This window comes from Frieseomelitta varia, unplaced genomic scaffold (genome assembly GCF_011392965.1).
Source record: "Frieseomelitta varia isolate USP_RPSP 00005682 unplaced genomic scaffold, Fvar_1.2 scaffold_184, whole genome shotgun sequence".
Classification (NCBI taxonomy): domain Eukaryota; kingdom Metazoa; phylum Arthropoda; class Insecta; order Hymenoptera; family Apidae; genus Frieseomelitta; species Frieseomelitta varia.
This window is the reverse complement of record NW_025109572.1, coordinates 73,789-97,292: the sequence shown is the minus strand read 5'-3', so window position 1 is coordinate 97,292 and position 23,504 is coordinate 73,789. Positions and strand designations below refer to the sequence as shown.

Below are 23,504 nucleotides of genomic sequence, written 5' to 3'. Positions count from 1 at the left end.
TGATTGTTCGAGATTGTGACAACTAAATTTTTGATAATCGTGATTCTCGATTGAATTTACCAAAATTTTGAGAAATTTTGAAAAATCATCTCGGTTGATCGTCTTGAAATTTCAATTGCAGATCTAACGTTGTCGAAATATTCTGCACAAGTGTAGGATTTCTCCTCTCTTTTTTCTTAAAATCTGCAATTTTTAATATTAAGAATTCTACAATGCATTACATTTTGCATAATAGAGCCCAGCGAATACGAGCATTGTTCCATTCTAAACGTTTCAATTTTCGCCGAGAGCTATCGATATACCGGTGGCAGCGGATGAGGTTTACGTATGTATTCTGTAATGTTATTCTTTCGAAAAAAAAAAAATTGGGAAATACAGCCTGAAAGCCACCACCGAAAGAAATTTGACCCAAACTTCAACAATATTCCGATCGTACGGGACACGTATGCGAAGCTTTTGCTCATGGTAATTTTACATTTGCGCAAATATAAGTGGAACCTATGTACGTTCGAAGTTGTTTCACCTATTGAATATTATACTTTATACTAATATTTTTGAAAAATTTACGTGCACGTAGATCGGTGGATTAAAAATTATTATATTTCCCCTCCGTTGAATGTTGGAAAAGTATAAGAATATTTCGTATCCACGTGACTCTACGTTTTCACGAATGCCCAGAAATCCTTGATTCACATCTTACACGAAGGGGCCGAATTCGTTATAACCTTGAAATCTCAGCGGGGGCGTGCAGGATGATTCCCCTCCGTTGAGGAAGCAACTCCGGCTTCTAACTGGAGTAATTTCCAAGGCTCGGCCCGCCGGATTTGCCGGTCCCGAGAGTTTGCAACTGGCGGTAACAGTCAAAACCGAAAAGTTAAACCGTGCGAATCTAATTTAAGTTTCGCCGGTAATAGGCGGCTAAGTCGGGGAAAATAGATGACACCGGTTTACTTGGCCCGACGAGTTTTACCAAAGTCGCGTGCCGCTCCACGCGCAGAATGCGAATGTGCCTAAAACTTCGAGGACGTCGTCCTCTGCCTCTGGATATTAATTAAATCGGCGAGCAATCCCTCTTCCCTATCGAAATCGCTCGTGAAACATTCTCCGCAGCCTTCTTCTCGTAATTTCGGAATTTGGAAATTTCACTGACTCTGAGTAATATTTGGAAAGCTCGTTATATTTTATACACATCGCGTGTAATATTTTGAAACTTGGAATTTTTCCACGAATGCACAGCAATAAGTTGCATTACATGCACGGCGGTTATACATAAGTATTGAAACATTCTCGCCTTAGAAATTAATGATTGATGAAACAAGGAATTCCATTGAACGAAAACGACTTGGATAAAGTTCTAAAAATTTATGAAACAATGAAACAACATTTTCTTCAAGTACAACGCTTGACACTTTTGATATGTCACGTCAAATCAAATCATTACCAGTTTCGCCTGACTGAGCCACTGTTTTCGTAGTCCACCACAGACAGATTCCTCGTAGGATTCCGCTGCAAGGCAAATACGACGGCGGGATTTCGAAAATTTCAGTGTTATGCCACTGTTGTGTTTCCGGGTTCGTGCCGGCAAATGAGGGTGCAGCTGCGGCGATGCGTCCAACCGGCGACAAGCGGCGAGCTTTCAATTTGTCGAACAATCTGAAAACTGATTATCCCTCTAACGTTGCGTTCCTGTCCGTCTTGCTCGGACGAAATACAGTTAGGAGAATCTAGCGAAAGCTAGCGAACTCGTAATGCTCGTCAGAAGCACGCGAATCGAATTAAGGAGAATGGGCTCGCGTATGGGGGACAACGTCTGACAAATGCGGGCCTCGTACCACTGCCACGCGTCGTCCAACCCGCGCTAAAAGTGATAGAAACGGGGAACGTCTGTTTTCACGCTATTATCCGCGAGATGTGTCCGCGAAATTGCGCGATAATTCAACCGGTATCACGCGTGTGCGTGAAACCGTCCTTAATTAGGGGGAAAGTGTGTATGCGCAAGCGTGAGTCTTTTTTTTTTTTTTTCGTCAAGGGTCTGTGAAATATTTCCGCGTTCTTCTTTTCTTTTTTTAAATCCTCGTGGCACGTTCCTCTCGAAAATTTTATTATTCCTACTTTTCTTTCTTTAATTTGTCATTTCTAGTGTTTTCTTTTTATTATTCGTAGTTTGCGTAGTTTCTAATTTGAAGAAAGAGAGCTTTCTCGCAAGACAAAATAGTGGATTTAATAACCGGGAGAACGGGAGTTTCAGTCGTCATTTTTCACCGTTAATTACGTTTGAGAGAATAAGTATACGAAGATGGCGCGAAGAATGCTCGACCCTTTCCTTCTAATTGTCTAACTCTCAATACTTCGACTGGTTTCGAGGATTGTAATTTCTTTTTAAAATCTCGCGAGCTTTTGAAAATTAATCTTCCAACGAGTAAAAGAAATGTTTTTTCTTCTTTTTGTACAGATCGAATTATCTGACTGGATTAATGCTACAATAGTGTCTTGCTGCGATTGTACGGAAAGTATAATAAACACAACTGCGGAAGGGAAGAAAGCTAACATAATTTGCCGGTTGTTCGGTGTTGCAGCTAAGGATGGTGAGCTGGTAGCAACAGACCAAGGCGTGTTTCCTCGGTAAGCAAAACTTTCGAATTCAATGGACGCGAGTTTCGAGTTGCGACCGTGCTAAATCAGCTCTTTACGAATCACAGTGCGCTGCTATTAACCGGTTAACTGAAGCGAAATCGTGTTTCCACTCTAGCAGTCTCGGTTTAGGCGATTTTTGCGGACCGTCTGGCGAAACTGCGACGTCGCTCGCCAATGCATTTAAGAACACCATTGTTTAAAACCGTAACGACGAATCTTTCGACACATCTGAACCACATCGGACCAGAAGTATTCTCAGTTTCAAACGTCTTAAACGTTTTTGGCAAAAATTCACGCAATCTCGATGCAACGTAATCGTACAAATTTTATCGTTTACCAGAGATTACGTTGTAGTTTGTGTTTTTCCCCTTTGCTTTGAAGAATTTAACAAAACGATCAGTTCATAATTTTGTAAACGCAAAGAGTGTAATTTCATTTACTATAAAATATGTTCGATTTTAATTTTTGTAGAATCTTTAAATTGTAAGTATTATAAACTCCAATTTGTGCGATTTTTATACCATAGTCATAGCGCAGATATTCAAAATGCTTAGCATCTCCCTTATAGAAACGCCAAATTAGTCCATTTATGAAATTTCGAGATCAGAAGTTTGAGAAAATAATGATCTCGAACATATATGTATATATTCGTAGTATTCTGTTAATGAAAGCCAGCGAAAAGATTGTATAGATTTTTTAAATTTAAAATCAGAAACCCGTCAAATCGACGAGTGCCGTAAACTTAACCGTTAAGAGCACTTTGAGATAAACGCGAGCAATGTTAGGAAAAACGATAATCCCTGGCATCAAAGAACAAGTGAGGCGCGAGTAATAACGGAAAGAAAGTTCGTTCGCGCAGGGGGATGCAACAACTGCGCGTAAAGTAACCTTAAAAAAAAAAAAAAAAGAAAAAAGAAAACGGAAGGGAGAGAAAATGCTGAGAAAGTTCCAAGGGAATCGTTGAATTGTGCGAGTTGAATTGCACTCGCACAAGAGATATCGTTATGTAGAAATGGATGTAAAGTTCCGTAATTATGTTTGTCGTCGTCCATCATTATCTCTAAGGAAACGATCCTTACGAGGTGTTTCTATTTTGCCGTTTCTGAAACAATTATTACAACAGGGATGATTTTTTCAAATTCATCCGACAGCTAGGATAAACGCGAGAATTTCTATATATGTAGAGCTTGTGTAAACTGTTTCATTTATATTATTTCGACGTCATAATAATTATCGATTCAACGATCATAATTATTCAAAAACACAGTTATAATTATCGCTGGATAATAATTATTCAAAAACACAAGAATGATGAACATTCTTACTTCTCATACAGAATTTAAAAATATCTCTTGTACAAACTGTGCCATTTATGTTATTTTAACGTCGTAATAATTCGCTGATGATAATTACCCAAAAATTCAAAAAAATGCGAGACATTTTTACTTCACGTAGTAATATGAAAATCGTGCAACGATATACACCAGTTATTACACTGTCGAAACAAATTAAATCATTATAAAATCTATTTTCCCTCTACCTGCATTTTCAGCGTTCGAAAAGTCAATTCGATGACATTAAAAATTCGACGGCACACAGGGAACGAATGACCGATTAATTATTCTCCACGCTACATTTTTCACGGTTCCATCTGCGGATCTCGATTTCTAGAAACTGTTCCATTTCCAGACGTCCCTTCGCTCGCCATTGGAATCGATATAACGGTAATAAAAAAAAAAAGGTATCGATACCGAAAGGTGTGAATCGAAGCGGCAACGAAAAACGTACCCACCTCTCGAGGGATGAAATCTAGCGGCCGGACGACGATAAGGATAAAGATCCCGCGATTCGAAATTGAATCTGATATTTAAATTCGTCGTGCGTTATCTGTATCGGGCGGTGGTCGAAGCGAAGGAAAATTTGCCGGAACGGAAGCGATGAGGTTCTCCTATTTCCGAAAAATGGCGGACAAGATCGCAAAGGGAGCGCGAGGGCAGTTTAAAATTTCAAAGCGTTTAAGAGCGCAGGCTCTCATAAATATATTCGGTGAACGCGATTAATTCGTTTCACGTGCACGTGTGGCGTGTGCCTCGTACGCGCTCAGCTTCTCCGGCTTGGTGGAAAATAAATCGTCGTAAAATCACGGTGGCCAGCTTTCGGTTTAGGTGAAAATAAATCGTGCCAACTTTGCCACCGCCGCTGTCTTCATTCAATTCCGCGCTGGGAGAAAGAGAACGAACGAAACGCCTTCCAGCTATACCTCTTTCTTCCCGGCGAAATAATACCCGCGCTGCATCATCGCCGGGCAACGTTAAATTGAAATGTAGATTTCCACGAGCTTTTTTCCTTTTTCTTTTCTTTTTTTGATCGGGGCATCGTGATTCGTCTCGACGTCACGCCGGGTCTTCCCTTTCTTTTTTTCTTTTTTTCTTTTTCCTCCCCCGTGGTAATTTTCGGCCAATTGTCGCGATTCTAATTTATCGCCATAGCGTCGCTTCACGTGTCACATTAAGTATCGTTGCGGGTATTTATGGAAAACACGTGTTTTCTTTATTGATAGAATTATACGCGAGAAGTGAAAACCAGTTGTACCTAGTAGTTTCATCTGGTGAATATTCCAACGGATGTGGTAGCGTAGTTTAGCGGTAGATAATCCGGTTAAATTTAGGAGCGCAACAGCGACAGGAGGGATCATTTCGTCGAACGTGTGCACGCGGTAAACTATGAAATTTCTGATTCTAAATGGCGACATCTGTTCGCTTGCGGTTCGACCTTTCATTTCTGGTTTCAGTTTTTGGTCTCGTTAGTTTTCGCTGGGAATCGGTGACCTGTAAATGAGGCGGAATTAAACGACTGTTCGACCGTGACACGCCGTTGATATTCGTTGGAAATCAATTAATTCCCTGCGGTCGCAGCGTCGCGTTGCATAGATCTCCGCGCAAACGACATCACCTGGCTCTCGCCGTTGTTGTTTCGCGATTATTCGATCAAAATTCACGGCGTTCGCCTTCAACGCGGAAAATAAATCGTGTAAATTTCGTTCACGATCGATACACAGTGAAGAGAGTATGACTGAAACAAAATTGTAGATATCATAAACTGTTGTAATTTTGTAAGAAATCTGTTTCAAAGATTTCTGCTTTGACTGTCTTAAGAACGCTTTCACATCATGCAGAGAATGGAAAGATAAAAGAATACGTTTATTCTCGAAAATTGCATAAATTCAAGAACCATTGAAAAATTTTTCTCGAGCCTTGCTCATTTTAATTGAACGTTAGAATCAGATGACGAAATGTTAGGGTCTCTTGAGTTTTTCACCCTGTTCAAAGTTTAACGAAAGCGTCCAAACTCTCCTCTTGAAATTAAATGTAGAGATATTCAATAAATCCCTCAATGTTTCTTTCGTCCCATGGCGAAGTTTCCCCCTTTTAAAATTGAATCAACCGGTGGAGTCGCGAGCGCAATTACATCTGCCGGGGCAATTTCTCGTGAAAAATTAACGTCACACCGCTCGTAAATATTCGGCCCCGAAAAAATCCACCAAGCTTTGCCGCGATGTTTCCCGCGTGACCGTCCAGTCGTTTTGCCGTGAACTTAAATTTAGATCGTACCATCGATCATTCACGATCCACCATGTTGCAGCCAACGACGTGTTGTTGCCACGCTCAGCTTGTCAAATTCCAAATTTTTAGACATTTCTCACATCCTTCTTCAAGTGTATTTGGAAAATTTACAGTTTCGAGTGAAAGAAATTTTCCATGCAACAGCAATTTGCAAACACGTGAGTGTCAGAAGTGTCTTGGAGGGAACGAAGACCTGTGACTCCACTGTGTTAAAGAGAAATCCTTCACTCCGCTCCACGACTCCTCAGAATCCTTTGGAAATGGCAGACTTATATAAGATCTTCTTATATAAGTGGACTTTGAGAATGTCATCAGTAATTCAGGGTTTGTTAGTAATCGTATCAAGTAATCGAATTCAAGTCAAGTTCCAGTGTCCAAGTTTCGGTAACCAAGTCAAATTCGAGTGTTGGATCAATTTCAGTAGTCACTCAGTCAATATTCGACTAATAGTAAGCGAATCGAATTCGATTTTAGTCGAGTTTATTAGTGCAACAGAGACGATATCAATTCAAGTTAAAATTATTTATTTATACACCATGTGTCGACCTTTTCCAATCGAATTTTTATCTCAAATCGCCAATTTCAAGTGTCCCCGATGTCGTACACATTCTCATCGCTCCACGTGACTCCTTCGAATCTCACGTTGAAGCGATTATGGACACTTTGATCGCATAATTTTTCCGCGACCCGACTCCTAGAATCGCCTCACGCCACGAATTTACTCTCCCACTGTTTCGCTCGAGCGAAATAAATCAATCCCTGTCGACCGAGGGGAGCCCGCTGGCGTCTAAATCTCCCGCGACGAAGGTTAATTTCCCGTTAGTATTATTTAACGCGTTCGTAACTGTCTAGACACGGACGCAGAAAAATGTAGAAAGACGTTTCACGTTTTACAAATTCGTTGCTGAGGTAAATGGAAACGTGCAGCTGACGTTTTTCAATTTACAGTTTCGATTCAGTAATGATTTTTTCACGGTTTTCTTAATCTTCACTTGAAACTCGAGCGATGACTTTTATGTAGATTTATATTTCAAAGTATGAAGTTGCACGTGACGTACGAAACGTTCAAAGTGCAGTGCTTTATGCAATCTTTGGCATGCAGAATGATCTTCTATCGAGACTCTACCTTTTTTATCGTATTCTTAAAGTATGAATTTGCATAAAAGTACCGCAGTCTAGCGACGACGATCTTTTATCTGAAGCTGGATATTGAAGGGATCTTCAGATTTTCAGCTGAATTACTTCGCCATAGACATGACCTCCAAGTAGACTTTAATAGTTTGTGTTCAATTTGTACCAGATTGAAATCGATTCTTTTTTATGGTACGAAAAATATAATGAAATTTAAATTTGAATGACCACCGCCACTCGATATAACTATTAGTTCAAAAAATTCACAATCATAGCGAAGGAAGAAGATACGAGGCTGATTCTGTGTTTCAGTATCGCATTGAAAACGTAGCATTTCCGTAGCTCGGTTACTCGATGGCATGAGGGCATCGCCTAATTGATTAGCTTCGTGTTACGTTGCAGAAACTATTTAGAGCGATGGGAAAATGGATGTTTTCCAGCGCGAGATGCGAAAGACGGTTTTGATAGAACTCTCCTCCTTCTATCCTTTGAAAGGGGAAACCATAGAAAGTTGATCTGCCAGTTTGATATTTCGTTTCCCATATTATACATTCTACGCTCGCGCGGCAAGATCCTCGAGGGATCTTTTATATATCCGATCCTTATGCCGCTGCACGTTTAATCTGTATCGTGTTCGTCCATTAAGAAAGTGATTCGCAAGATCTCGACGTTGTAATAGATGAAATCTGTAATTCAAGATGGCGTGACGGTTTGGAACTGGGCTCCGCCTAAATTAGGTTTCGTCCTTTACCTGTTGCTCGCGATGGAAATTTTACGCCGACAAAAAAAAAAAAAAAAAAAATCCTGGCGCGCGGCGCAACTATGATCGACGACGATCGAGCGTTGTTGTAAAATTCTACCGCTTGTAATTCTTATCGAGATCGATCGGTCAGGATCAATTTTTCGCTAACTGTAAAATTTGATGCATGTACGCGCGATAAATTTCAACGTGTCGGAAGTAGAACGAAAAAAAGCAGAGGATGAATCGCTTTAATCCATCTACGAAGACTGTCCGTCCCGCGCGCCAGGCCCGGAGATTGAATGTAATGGCTCAAGACTTTGATCAATAATAGATTTGATGCATGTGTGCGATGAATTTTGACGCGTTGAAAATGAAAAGAGAAAATAAAAAAACGATGGAAACGTGCATTTGTCGCGACGGATATCGAGTCTCGAGTTTATTAAATTATTAAAATTGCTTCGAGAAATGATTTCCTCTCGTCCGGGAAAGCTAAACAGCGATCTCGAAATTCCTGTCTTTTCCAAAACCATTTGCCTGCTAAACTTCACCTGGCAAAAATATGTCCAAATGCTTGAAGCTTCATCCTCGACACTTGTCTTATAATTGCGTATAATCGAAAGTTTAAAATACAAAACAGAAAGAGGAACGTTAGTAATGTCCAGCGTACGATAATTTTCGTTGCAGAGGAATCCCAATGGGGACGTTGGCATTTCATATTACTCATCAGCGTTTGGACGAGGTTAATGTGTTCGTAAAATAGCAGCCGGGGATCGGACGACGGTAATGAGCATTAATTGAGAAGAAAAAAATCGATTGGAACGCGGCGATATTATTGATAGCTTGATGTGTTTTCGAGAGGGAATCATTAATACGCGTTTCGGGTAATTGCGGTCAATCTTTTAATTAACGCCGATCATTTCGTCCAGCAAGATTACCATCCGGCGTGCGAATTAATTCGCGATGTGTCGGTGGACTCGTCGCACGCTACCATTCGCGTGGAAAAATTCGGGGCTTCGGCGTGGCGTATTTATCTCCAATATCACGGACGAAATTTCCAACATTTCGGTGCATTCTCTCTCTGTTTCCTATCCCTGCAACGATATTCCCCGTGTCAAGGAGAAATTACCGTTCGTTTCGTAAACAGTGTCACGATGATGGAAGTAAGAACAGAGGAAGACAAATATTTTCGTGGAAAATTATTGGAAATTGGAAATGTAGGCCATCCGTCTAGGGAAACTGCTTTTCTTTCATCGCGGCGCCAAAGCTCGTAGTCTCTACCAGGGTGTTACGATGCTTCGCGAAAATAAAGAAAACTTCAACGTTGAAATTACGGCACAGTCCGGAACCGTACAAACTAACTGGCAGACAAGTTTCTTCGGTTTTCGGATAATCAAATTTGTAATGTTCAATTAAACGGTTATCAAATAACGTGAAACGTACGTTTATTGAAAGAATACGTGTCTAATAATCGGTTGAGATTGTAGCTGTGAGATTCTCATTGTCCCTTCATCTGCTATGCTATTCAAGAGCTTTCTTTCGAATTGATCCAGTTCGATCTAATTGTCATCGTTTGCTATTCCCGTCAGCTTTTTTACAATGAAAATTTCCCCTATTGTTTGAATTTTGAAATTCTAATGACATCGATTTCTAATACAATTATATTCCATGTAATCATATGTGTTTTTCTTTTTTAAACATTCGATAATACTTAATTTATCTTTCAAGATTTCACTCGTTCTCTTTTAATAATATTCTCTGTAATATAAATGTAAAATAATTCACTTAGACGATTAAAATAAATATGCAATTCAGACGCGTAATTAAGCTAGTGAAATTCGAACGATGGAAGTTTCAGCAGATCGCAGTATTTAAGAATTTCGACGTCGGAATCACTGTCTGACAAAAAAGCCCTGTCCACTGAGAAGTGTTTTTCTTTCATCTCGGACGGCGCCAACGATTCCTTGAAATTCTGCCGAGACACTAGTCCTGTAATGTTAAAGAAGTAATAAATCATCGCGGTTAATTAAATGAGGGGCAAGCTAAGTTTCATTGCAACGGGGAGAAGTATATAACAATGGAAATGGAAGTACGTCATCGAAGAAGAAGTTCCTGGCCGCGGAGGGAAACTTTCCATTGTAAACGACTGCGACTGTAGACGATGAGGCGCCTCGGACATGCACATATTTCGTACCTATGGACGGAGCAAGCCTCCTCCGAGTCCAAACACAGCGCTTTGCAGAATTTCCAAGTTGTCGTCGACTCTTGGCGAGAAGTTTCTGCCGTAGGACACTGCAGCGCCGTTGTACACGCAAGTGACACCTACCTCTATTGTCTATCTTTGATTTGGAAAATGATTTAGACTGCTCTTACAAGCCGCGAAAATTTGAACGTGCACCGGAAGTTTCTCCGTTTGTCACATATCGTACCTTGCAGATCAATTACAACGTGTCGTATTAATAAAATAAATTTCAATGTTCAACGCGAAATAAACTTGATGGACGATCGTGTCGGATAATGAGAATCGCAGAGATTCAAACGAAGGAAATTTCTACCTTCACGTTAAATATTTCACAGGTTTCACACTTGGTTTTATCTGAAAGAAAAAAAGAAGAAAAGAATGTACGAACTGATTTTATATGTCTGTACATGCCGCAGTTCTACGTTTGAACTTGCGAACGATACTTCTCTGAAACGACGAATTAAACAGCGAGAGTATCTTTTGCGGGGCGAAAAGGAACTCTTCCGCAGAATGTTTGTGTCGCGTTTGTAACCTCGGGGAGTCGGACCGGAGGAAAGGTCCATTAACATCGAAATTTTACGGCTTGTCGGTTTCTTTGCGCGGCTTCAAGGGACGATTTCCACGAACGTTTCGATTGAAAGAGAGAGGAGAAACGGTCGGTGAAACGCGGTGTGGGATGAGGTATTCGAGAATCGTAAATAATAAATTCGCGACGAGGGGGGGGCCGGATGAAAATGGTTTCACGAGGTGAAACGAGGCGAGAGACGTAAAGGGAAGAGAGAAATAAACTCACAAAGGGACCCACGTCGACTTTCTCCTCTGCCACGTTGAATTTTTCCTTTTATTCGTCCGCCGGTTCGCGAGGTTTTTCCGCGAGGACAGCCACGACACTCTAACCCTTTGTAACGCCGCGAACCCTCTCGCTGGCTGATTTATTTTTATTGCCGCTGTCCGTCAACTATGACTACCCCTTTCTGCCTGCTCGCGTGCCGTGTTCAGGACCGTGGAAAAAAAGAATGGCTGGGACGTCACGACGAACGAGTTGAATGTTTAATGGGCCGTTTTACATCCGACGTAACGCGGAGCCACCCTTGATTGCTCGCGATGCCCGCCGTTTTAAAATATCAAGCGTAACAGCCGTGTTGCACGTACAGACGTAGATCAGCAATTTTTGGAAAATGAGTCGACGCACTGTCTCTGTTCTAATTGGTCACTCGCGAAGCTGCCAAAATGGCAGATCAGCTTGTCGAAATATTTTTTTCCCAAGAGAGAGAAAGAATTGAATTAAATTTCTTTCACTGTGCTAAAAATTTCATCTGCTATGAATTTTCTTTTTTTTTTTTTTTTTTTTTTTTTTATTGAAAGACGTAGAGTGCTGAATTTTTTGGCACAGTCTTCAAAATTCACGAGTATTGACGAAGCAATTCGAAATCGGAGGGGTTCTCGATTGGCTCGAGAAATAAGAAGAAATAAGATTGCAAAAGTTTTTGAATTTTGCAGAATTCCTGGGTAACGTGATTCCGAAGAGATATGAGTTCCGTGATCGTTGTATCGGATTCCCGTTGCGACGTATGTCCATCCATTTTTCTTTGTTTTTTTTTTTTTCCTCGAACGAACAACGAAATCAGACCGAATTGCGTTTCTCCTTGGCGAGATATCTGCGTGCTCCCGTGTTTCCTCAATTCAAAATGGAGTCTATAATTCTCCATTTGCAAATAAAACACGTGTATTTTCGATGCTTCCGTCGAGTTTCAAAATTCAAATTTCGCGAAATTGCCAAAAAGTTTCCACCGATTGCCTGCAGGTGAGTGCGTTTCGAAATTTTGTTTATCCGTCGGATACAACGGTAGAAAGTTAAATTAAACAAGTAGCGAAAAATTTATTCGGTTGTTAATTAAAATTGCGGTGGAAAATTTCGTCGGCATATTAATGGAAAAATTTATTTACTTATTTTTCGCAAGCTACTTTCTGCTAAAGTAATCATGCGAAACTGGAGAAAAAAAAGAAAACAAAAAGAATTCTCCGGAAAGTTGGAACTAAAACGCCGTAAACGCTGTAAGTTGAAAGCGGGGAAAATTTGTAGGCCACCCGATTGGTCGAATCGGAACGTTTCCTCGAAACCGTCCGAAATTTACTCGCCCGAAAAGTTCCCGCCGGGAAACGCGTTCGCGACGGTTAAGTACTTACATATGCTGATTTATTTAAAACGTCGAACGCTTCGCCACACCTCCTGGAAGTTTCGCGACATAAAATAAGCAGGAAGTCACTAGCTGTTCCCAAGTTGTTGGCAATCGAAATGTTTCCCCATACAAGGGGAACTTCCTTCCTCTATTATCGTTTGTTTTAACGAGTTCTGTAGTTGTAGTTCTGTCTAATTTCCATTTCAGCCGTGCACGATGAAACGGAATCTCTCTCTCTCTCTGTATTTCTGTTCCGCGTTTCTGCTACTGCGACGCGAAAAGTGGCGCGAAAAACTGCTTGAATTGGTATTTGCGGAGAGTTAATTTTTCTCTCTCGTTGCGTCTTTAATTGGAGTTGAAGTGTCTCCTTGTCGAGAAAGTAGATAATAACAGAGAAAATTAACAAATTAACAAGTGGGACACTTGTCGATAAGCTTCGATCGATTGTTCTGGTTCGTACTTGAAAAAAATTCCAATGTCTATTGTCTCCGGTGGCTTACTCACATTCTACGTAGAATACACGGCACTAAATGGCACTAGTTCGGAATCGCTTCACGAATTCTTAAATTCTCCTGTCGTTGAAGTTCCAAATCAATATTAATTCCCGGAATCTCTCGAAAATTTGTAATTGTAACGTAGTTGCAAAAACAAACAACGACAATATATATACACGGAATATACACGGAGTAATTTCTCATTTACAGTTGCCAGCCTGGAAATTTGTAATTTTAATGAGCTATCGATCAATTTCTCGCCATACAGGCAGGAAGGAGTATAGTCGAAAAACAGCGGGGCACCGGGGCGTGTTGCGCGAGCTTGAAACGAAGCCTGGGAGTGTAAAATTACGTAGGTGGTTTACCTTTATCAGGGACAATGGTGGGATGAACGAGCAGACCACCAAAGTAAATTTAACTAGCGAATATCCGGACGAGGTGTGTTCTCTTTGTGTGTGTATGTGTGTGTGTGTGGCCCGATATCTTGCATGGCAAAACGAATCGATTCCGCGCGAGGAAAATTGTGTTCATTATGCCGCGAATAGGATTAGCCTCGATAATGAGATTTGGAAGTTAACGATTCCCTCCTTGGGAAATCGAATTTCTAGTTTCCACCGATCGAAGCCACTCGAATTGCTTATCCTGTCTTTTCGTTTGTTCTCCTTTCGATCGTGAAATGGAATAAATTTGAAGTGTGTGTGTGTGTGTGGTACGAATGATACAAATGACGTGATTCTCACTCGACAATCTGCCGCGTTTCTATAATTTTAAACTGTTCTGCTTCGTCAAGTCTTGTCGCCTCCTTTTTACAATTTAAATGTCATTTAAAGTGGCTTTTACTTTTGTAATTTATGAAAGTAAAGGAGAAACACGATAAATATTTAGTACAAGTATGATTACAAGTGGTGCGCTGGTTATTGAGTTTTATGTAAATTTATATTTTTAAGAATATAATTTAAAACACAGAATACAGAGCGAACTATATTTTGGACGTTTAACGTGGTTAATTCCTCGCAATTTTGCACTTTTGAAATTTCTTAAATTTATCTGGGACAGACGTGTGATCTTTTATTTTTTATTGGATCGTTTCGCTATTTAAAGGGAAGAGGAACCAGAATGAATTTGGCAGGTTGAAGAAAAATCTGGAAAAATTAAAAATACAAAAAATCTGGAAATCTGGAAAAATTGAAATTACAAAATTATGACGTTTGGAACATCGAGATTATGATTATTTGAAAATTTCACTCTCCATCAATCATAAAAAAATATTGAAGAATTGAAGTACAAGCCATCTGGCCTATCTATTTTTTAAAACATTCGCCCAAACAAAATTTAATATCCCTCAAAACAACAATTTTGAAACAAACGACGATATTCATCGAGAGAAATTTTTCTCTAGCAACTGAAAATATTAAAAAGGAAAAAAAAATATGTTAGGCGATCGATTCGTTCAAATCTTCAGTTTCCAAAATATTGTTCCATCATGGAACACGCTCAGAATAAACGTTACTTTCCGCGATGGTAGCTGAATAGATTTCGTCAGAGTTGCTTTAATCGAGATTGCACGAGCAACGAGAAACAACGCGAGCTCGTTCCATCGTGCAACATGGGCCACCTATTGCACATGTCGCGTAAGTTGGCCCTTAAAGTTATCAGGGGGATCGTTGCTAACCAACAAGTGTTTCACGTCGACGTGGCCCACAGGGAGCCTATCCATTGACCGTCTATACGGCCGGAACTATCAGATTGTCTGTGCATGAAATGCAGTAATCGTATTTCGTCGATTACCAGGCGAGATCGATGGTAAAACTAACGTCGATCCTTAGAACGGTACAATGGCTCTTTGTGTTGGGCATTGTGCCGCAGCATTGTTCGCGAAGATCGATCTTCTCGATAGCCAGACGAGGAATGGGAGGATAGTTCACTGACATTTCCCATTTGGTTACAAATAACCGCCGGAAGACGGGAAGAACAATTTCTATCGACTAATCTGAATTGGCACAAATTGTCATCAATTGTCATGGTGATTGCTCACGAAAGGAATTTAGAATTGAAGAACTGGAGAAAGACAGCCTCTGGGTTCGTTTCTTCCTCGTTGCAGTATATCTTTCTCGAGATTCAAGTCGAATTTAGAAACGCAGGGAGCAAGTAGTACGATTCGTAGGCGAACGTTCATCAAGTATTACATCATCTTCTTGTAATAATTAATCTTGCAAATTAATCGAAGATTCTTGCAAAGTTTTTTTTTTTAAATTTCATATTAGTCGCTGTAGTAAAGTTTAAAAGACATAGAAACTAAAGGAATGTATGTACGAAGAGGAGCAAGTAGTACGAATCGTACATAGGCAGCCATTCGTTAAGTACTAGAACTACAATATTCCTGGTTTTGCGTGAGTTATTGTTGCAATTAATTTAATAGAAGAACTGTCGTAGTTCATAGTTTTTGAAGAATTTCGGTGATGTTTGGTTGATTCGAAGAAATGTTGGAGCGAGTGTAAGGAAGCAAGTAGTGTAAATCTACGTATACACGGCCAGGCACCTCTCGATAATTTTTATAAAGAAGTTTCAAGAACGATTGTTCCACACATTTTCCATTTTCATTTTTTTCGGTACAAATTTTATTATATTTCATACATCTTTTCTCTAATCTTAAGTTATTAAAAAAAGGAAACGATCGATCAATTGTAATTTTCACGCAAGTTAAAGCTATATCGAGCAATCCGAACTTTGATAAAAAAATTTTGCAACCCGAAGCACACTTCCGCACAAGAAAATTGATATTGAAACAGCACAAGTAGTTAATTGAAATAACGATCGTGGAACTTGGTGAATATAAACGAGGAGAGATATTTAACATAAATATCTCTCAAGAGTCGACAACGTTTGTCTATTTTCAAACAAAATAACTCTCAAAGCTGTTTCTATAATTTCTCAATTATTCATAAGGTTATCCTCACATCCTCCGAGTATTTTAACAGCGGGCAGGAGAGGTATTTAGAGAGGCGAGTGTATTTATGGTGTTAAAGTGGTTCCAATAATTTTCTAATTACACGCATGGTCAACCTCGCATTCACTAAAGTGTTCTGATGAGCAGTCGAGTGTACGTCGCTTATCAATATTGACGATCTTGCACACGAACCCTTAAATATCCTTTTCTTAAGCTCGATGTTGGGGAGTTTTACTGTTCCCTTTCTCGCGAAGGTTCTCAACGTGTTCAGAAACTTTGCCGTTGATCGTTCATTGAACGTGCCCCGCTCATGTTTCATTATTCTAAAAGCAACGCCGCGCATCACCGAGGATCCTCACTCCAAGATAAAAATGAGATCTCCGGAGCAGCATTTTAATCTCGCTTATGTTTTATCAGATCCCACTTTACACCCACGCCTACCCCCTATCTCTTCGACCGATTTTATCTCTTGGACTTACCCAAATTTCCTCGTTCTCATGATTGCTTGTTCTCATATTTATGTAGGCTCTATCTATATCGAAGGAGGGAAGGAACTAGTTGATTATGAACTTTAATGTAGCTGACTCTCGACGATCGATAACATTTATTAATATTTCACGCAGATTACATTTTATTATGAATATTTTACGTAGATCAGATTTTATTATTAATATTTTACGTAGAATACGGTAGATATTTTATTCGCCTGTAGGAAATCGGAAGTAAGATTCTTTTGTATGTAAATTTCACTTTCGTTTACTAGATTTTTCAAATTAAGATAATTTTACAATAAACGACGAATACAGAAAAGGAGATGAGAAAAATGATCGAGCACACGCCATATTTTGCCTCCCTTAAAACCGTGCAATTTTTGTGTTAGAACAAATTTTTCGTCAGACGCATGAAAGTTACTTCAGGCCACGTGAATCACCCTGTATATTTTGTTCAATGAAGCAGCGAGGAGACAGCCGGTTGGGAAAAAGAAACGCAACTATTTGCGCGGCGTTTGCGTCGCGTTACAGCGAAGACACGCCGCTTAGAAATGGGACACGACGGTCCCGCGAGCAGCTTTTGTTCCGTCGTCGCAATGGAATTAAATAGAAAAAGGTCTAGCTGCGCGCTTCCGCTGCTGCTGGCTCCTTTCGGCCGTCGTTATCGCGCGGTCACTCTTTTCCCATCGTCGCGCGAAAGGGGCGAAATAGTCGGCCCGCGTCAACACGCTTGTAATTATTCCGTTTGTTTCGCGAGGTAATCAGGTTCCTTTTCAACGGCCATTGTGAAACGGAAGCGGACACGGGACAGCTGCGCCGGTTGCCGCTATTAAAATACTGGAAAATATTTAACGTCGCTCGAATTTTCAGAAAAACGTGCCTGCGCCAGTAATTCGGCCCCCTTTTAAAATTTGCGAACAGCGACTGAGAGGAGGGGGGGGGGGGAGGAAATAAAATTGTTCGAATGCTGCGCTGATTAACCTCGTCGAGAAATTGAAAAGCGAGAAATTGAAACGAGAAGCAAAAATTGAGAGAAGAAACTCGAAGATGTTTCGCGAGCAACGAGCCTAAGCCCTTTTTGGCCATTTTTCGCGACACGCGGGGGATCGATTCATCGTTTGCGCAAGTCATACGAAATATTATTTTGAAACAACTCAATTGGAACCGTGGAATGTTTGCACCATTTTTAAACACTTGTATTAAGGACAGAAGCAAAGCAGAGATTTGTTTTGCTCGCTGAACTTTAGAACGAACGTAGCTACGCTCTGCACGTTTCATGCAGTTTTTAATATTACGTTGCCTCTCCTTGTAAAAACCCCGCAGTCTATTAATGAGGGTCGACCGTCGTAATTACATCGGTCAAGTTATACTTGTTATATTTCTTTGTTATCTCGACCAAAACTAACCGCGGAGAGAGAACGTTGTGACAACGTTTTCTGCGTCGCAGAAATGAGAAATTCTCGAGAAGAATATGGAACAGTCTGCCCATGGCAAAAAAGAAAAGAACCTACCTTCAACAGAACAAAATATTTTCTTCTTTCGTCGCGAAAATTCGACGATCCTTCGTTGGTGGATGAACCACGCGTTTCGTTGAGATATTTTCAATTAATGTAACTCGAGGTTGGTTTCATTCGGTCGAGAGATCAGTCGGTAATAATCAGAGATGAAGCAAGGATACGTAACTTCCCCGTCCACGTCGAGAGACTTCTGGTCCATTGAGATAAGATAGTTAGAAGAGCTTGGAATCGACTTGGACAGGGTCGATTAAGCCAGGGAGAACCGCTAGATGAGACACAATTTGCTGGATCACCGGGAGATCCTTCCCCCGCGGCCGTCTCGCTGGAACCGGCTGCTTATCGCCGGCCAGAAATAATATTCCTGCAGGAAATTATGTCGTCAATGTTCTACGTGTTGCGGCCGTAATACGCTGTGGAAGTAGCGCGTATCATTTCCTCGAGATTATTAGCCGCGAGTTATACGCCTCCTTTTGCCATGGAGATCGGTTCGACAGTGATTTCCACTCCGGCAGGGTTAAGATTCTTCGTTAACAATAAGTTTGTTACTCGGCAGAGTTTTGTTCCTTGAAAAAAAAAAAAAGAAAAGAAAGAAGAAGGAGGAATCTTTCTTTCGCAGCGAGCGAGTCTCCTCTTCCCCGGTTGTTATGAAATTTAAAGAGTATCGGAATTTCGAATGAAGCGAAACTCTTCCCGAAGGAGGACCTTAACAAGCATTGTTACGGATTTTTGTCTCCCTCCTCGCCTTCTTATAAACTCTCGACGACGAGAAACGAAGATCGTTTCTTCAACTCGATCTTCACGATTCTCGAAAGAATTGCGCGGCGAGGTCGGGTCCGGGACCAGTGATCGATAACTCGTGGACGATGGGCACCTTCCATTTCGATTTCCATCGAACAAGAAGGAACGATTACGGGGAACGAAGAATTACGAGGGCACGTTGGCTGAATTTAATCGAACCGACGGAGGCTACATTCGGAGGCGACGTGAAATTTAACGAAAACTATTTCTGTGGTGCAGAAATTGCAGGGAAATAAGTGATAAAGATAAGACGAAAATTTGTTAGAACGTTTCTTTTAAGCAGACAATTGTTTTATATTGTTACAATTAATTATTGTTGACGGTCATCTCTACTTTCTCGGGTTATTAGATAGGGCAGGTATGACTATAATAAATAGTATAGTCCTGTATCTTTCAAAAATTCTAAGGCTTTTTTCCCGAGATCTTCTTTTTGTAGCATTTTTTAGTGAGCTTTAGTAAGGTTGCGTTATTTGGAACAAGTGATTAATATACGTTCAATGGAATTTGGTAGACAATTGTTGTAATTGATTGAACAGATGGAAGAAGAAAAAGAAGATGTAGACGACGCATTGGCATTAAATTTCTCGCGAAACTCGGGAATAGTGGATCAGAAATTGTCGATGTGATAAAGGTTGAAGAGATTGTGGACTTTTATGCATAATTCACCTTTTTGGGAATATGATACAAAAAAGCTAGAGCCCTGCGTATTAAGTATTACAAAAAGTACTGTTCTTTGGATATTTTACGGATTATGTTAAACTAAAATTTCTTACCAACGTATAAAAATCCGCAGTGTGTTTACGATTGATCGAAAAGATGGAACAAGGAAAGGAGAAAATATACGAAACGGAATGATCAGTCTTCTCAACGTCGTTAATTTCTTCCTAAAATAATATCGAGGAAAAGACTGATTTTTACACGAAGACCCAGCTATTTAAAAAAAAAGCTAAAGATTAAAATAAGCAATTTTTTTTACAAGCAATTTCTACAAACTTTTAATCGTTCAACCGCTTTCTAAAAGAGAAACACCGCCGACCGCGAGTTTCCTTAAAGTACCAGAGTAACTCCACCTTCAAGATTCGTTCTTTACTTTCCAGTCTGAATCTTCCGTACGTTTTCATCGCTGTCTGTAATCTCTCCCATCGTTCGTTGTTTCTGTTTTCTCCTTCCCCTTTGTAAGCACACTCGATGGTACTTTTTACGACTTTTTAATCGAAAAAGTCGACGCGCGAGAGGGAGAGAGAGAGCAAAAAACTGACATGGGAAATGAAAGAACGTTTTCCAACGGAACGTATCATTTTGTGCCGCGATCAACTCGCGCTGGCAAATCGCGCTCGTCGAGGTAACTCCTTTTTTCTCCTCGTTTCATTTTCCCGCTCCCTCCGTCGAACAACACTTTTGTGGGGCAGATTATTTCGTCGACAGGTATTTCCCGAGTTTTCCAACGTCGTGGATCGTTCCGACGTGACGCATCGGTTGATAGATCGTCCGTTCACGATCGAACGTTTCCTTTCCGAACGATCATTGCCGCGATACACTGCGTTTCGTATGTAGGAAGCTTCCCAAAGCTTTTCAAAGTTCGATGAAAAGACACGAAAGCTTTCTTCGTTGGAACGAAGATTTGACAGATATTTAGAGACTAGAAATTTAGAAATATAAACTCTAAATTGAAAGATGGTTAAGACCTGCAAAGTTTGCATGAGAAATTTTATTTTTACTCTCTCTCTAGATTTGACTTGAAAAGTGATTACTCGTAAATGAATGAAAGTCGTAAGTTCGTTATGACAAAGCTTCGAAAGCTTGAGACGATATCTCAAGTTGACAGAGATTAGGAAAGATAGAAATTTTAGACTGTGAATTATCCAAAGTAGAAGACTTGGTAAAACTTGGGCGAAGTTGAACCTTTTTTGTAGGTAATCTGGATCGTTCGTGGTTGCGAGAAAAATTTTATTCGGGGAAAATTTTTATTTTTATTTTATCACTTGAAAAGTGATTACGCGTAAATAAATGAAAGCTCGTGTTTTTTTAAATTTTTTTATTACGTTATAAACCATACACAAACTCGCCTGGAACAAACGCAACGAAATTAAAAATTTCAGAGTTGTATGCTGTTCAAGGATATATTATACTTTGCTTCGTCGAGGCAACAATTTCTGATACACGTGGAGAATTGTTATTGGAGGATTCTCTGAACTAAAACGTATATATTATCAATTGCTGTTCGACATTATCTTCGGTATTTCAATCGACTTTGGTAAACTGAAAGACGCGAGAAGAGCAAGCAACAAATGGAAGAACGAAAACTCGCGACATTTTGTCAATAATCGGGAGAAATTTCAATGGGAAGCTGCGAATGAAAGTTTTCATTTCTGAAAACACTGGTGGAAATACCTTGCACCTACTAGTTGGGAAATGAAGAAGCAACAGGATAAAAGAGAACTACAGAGATCCATACGTGGGAGAAAAGGACAAAAAAAAGTAGAAAAAAATACGCGACCGAGCAGAGCCACGGTATTAAATTCGTAAAGGAGGACCGAGTCTGACAAACTATCGCGAGCTAAAAGAAAAAAGTCATTTGTTCCGTTGTCGGTGTATCTCCGAACGTAATCCACTTTCATAATCTAATTCTCCGGCCGAAAGGCAAAAAAAAAAAAAAGACGAAAAAAGGGAAGAAAAAAAGAAAGTGGAAACTACGTTCCCATTTTCTCTGCTGTTACGTTTACCTGTACTACTTATTAATCTTACTCCTACACGACTTCTCTTGAATCGATGCGTTAAACGATTCGACCTTTCGTTTCTGGAGAGGAAAAAGAAGAAACGTGGATTTTGCTTACCGAATGATCAAGTCGACTCGATTAACTGAAAAGTGGCCCTCTGACTTTTAACTTTGTTTAGTTGTTTCTGGCGATACCGAGAAGTAGTTTAGAGAATTTTACGTTAGCTAATGTCACGTAACGATACTAATCTCGAGTAGTATAAGAGTTGTTCGATGATTGAAATTTGAATCATCAATTTGTTTCTATTCTAAGAAAGGATGAAAGTTAAATCGTTCACTGATCTACGACTAATTTTTTTCACTTTGAACCACTTTTAGAATTACTTGGAAAACTTTTTGGATTACCTAACGCTAGAACTACCAATTGTAAAGTTTAAAATTTTCTATGGAAATTTTACATATTTGTAACAAATATACTTACATATAAAATAATAATAATATTAATATACATATAAATATACATATAATTACATATAAATATAATAACATATATATATATAATTTTACACATTTTTAGACACTGAGAGACTAAAATATATTAATAGAAGCTTGTGCTCTTCATTGTATTATAAACTTATTCTTGCATCTTGCGCTTTAATTTCTTCGCTACAAATATTACGTTTTAGTGCTCTAGCGTTCACCTTTAGCCTTTACTACGTTATATCAGCTTTACGATTTAGATCTTTAAAAGTTATTCAAACCTCTGGGAACTTCCGTAAAATTAATTTTCATTCCTCTTCAGTTGTTCCAGCGTTTAGGTTCATCTAATCTTAGTCCTCTGAAACATCCAGCGTGGAATCTGCATGACTTTAAGCAAATAAATTCCAAGAGAGACAGAGACAGAGACAGAGAGATAGAGAGCTCGCGTACTTCTAACGCCGTTTCCTTCCGTTTCGTTTTTCTCTCCTGCAGCTGCAGCGATAACATGAGCCAGACGTGTCCCGAGGGTTCTATTGCCGAGGCAACAGGAAAACTGGTAGTTCCAGCGACAAGAATACCAGAGAAATTAAGTTGTCGTTCTACCCCGTGAGAAACGCGGTGTTCTACAACAAAAGATGAAATATTCATGGCCGTCTATATGGGGGAGAAACGTTTTACATACGGTGTTCCCTCGTTCCTTCTGTCTTGCCGCTGGTTGCCTTTGTCTCCTCCGTAGCGGGAGAGTGAAATCTTTGCGTTGGCGAGGAGAACACGCCGGACTTGTTACATTTTTCATCGGTGGCGACAAATTACGCCTCGGTTCGACGATGTTCCGCCGCGTGACGTCCGCCGCGTGTCGAGAGGAAATTGTCTGAGCGTTAAATTTCCTCGCCACTCGGAGCTTCTTTTGCAATTGGTCGTTCGCTCTCCGCTGTGTGAGTACACGGAATCTGAAAGAGAAACAGAGAGAGAGAGAGAGAGAGAGGAGGCGAGGGTGAAAATAAGGTGAACAGGTCGAAAAGAATTGTCGATCGATCGATCAGTGATTATTGGCCGCGAAACGATCGAATTTGCTCGTGGCAAACAGAGGATCGAATCGACGTGCGTGTTCTTTGTTATTATCAATCGAGCAATAATTGAAGGGGCTCGTGACGAGAGTCAACTTTGTCTCCGTGTTTGTCTTTTGTCGACGAAAGGGAAGAACAAGCAAGTACGATTGTGAAACGAACGTCTCTTGACGAAAATTTTTACAACGTGACGTACACCACGTGATTTGAATGTGGTGTTTTCTTCTTTCAGCGGTGTTTAAGTATCGATGCATTTCAATTCTCGAAATATTTGTCGACGCCGCTGCAAAATGTTACCGCATCGTAGAAAATCTGCGTTTAATCAAATCAAATGAAATTCGACCAAGGTTTCCCTTTTTTTTTTTTTTTTTTTTTTTATTTTTTTTATTTTTTTTTTTTTTTTTTTTAGTATACTCTATTCATAGAGAAAATGGACTGCATAAAA

At 40.0% G+C, this 23,504-nt stretch overlaps 1 protein-coding gene across 4 annotated transcripts in view; it reads left to right on the top strand.

Moving 5' to 3' along the window:
* LOC122538968 (5-hydroxytryptamine receptor 2A-like) overlaps positions 1 to 23,504 on the top strand; it is a 171,995-nt gene that overhangs the window by 82,028 nt on the left and 66,463 nt on the right. Inside the window, exons 3-4 of one of the 4 annotated variants that reach the window (XM_043673504.1) lie at positions 2,453 to 2,501; positions 2,577 to 2,622. The exons of 2 other annotated variants lie outside the window; for them this stretch is intronic. The gene's annotated coding sequence lies outside the window, so the exon portion shown is untranslated. Of the gene's footprint in view, positions 1 to 2,452; positions 2,623 to 23,504 lie in introns of all 4 variants that reach the window. One more of the 4 variants, XM_043673503.1, reaches the window with a different exon arrangement.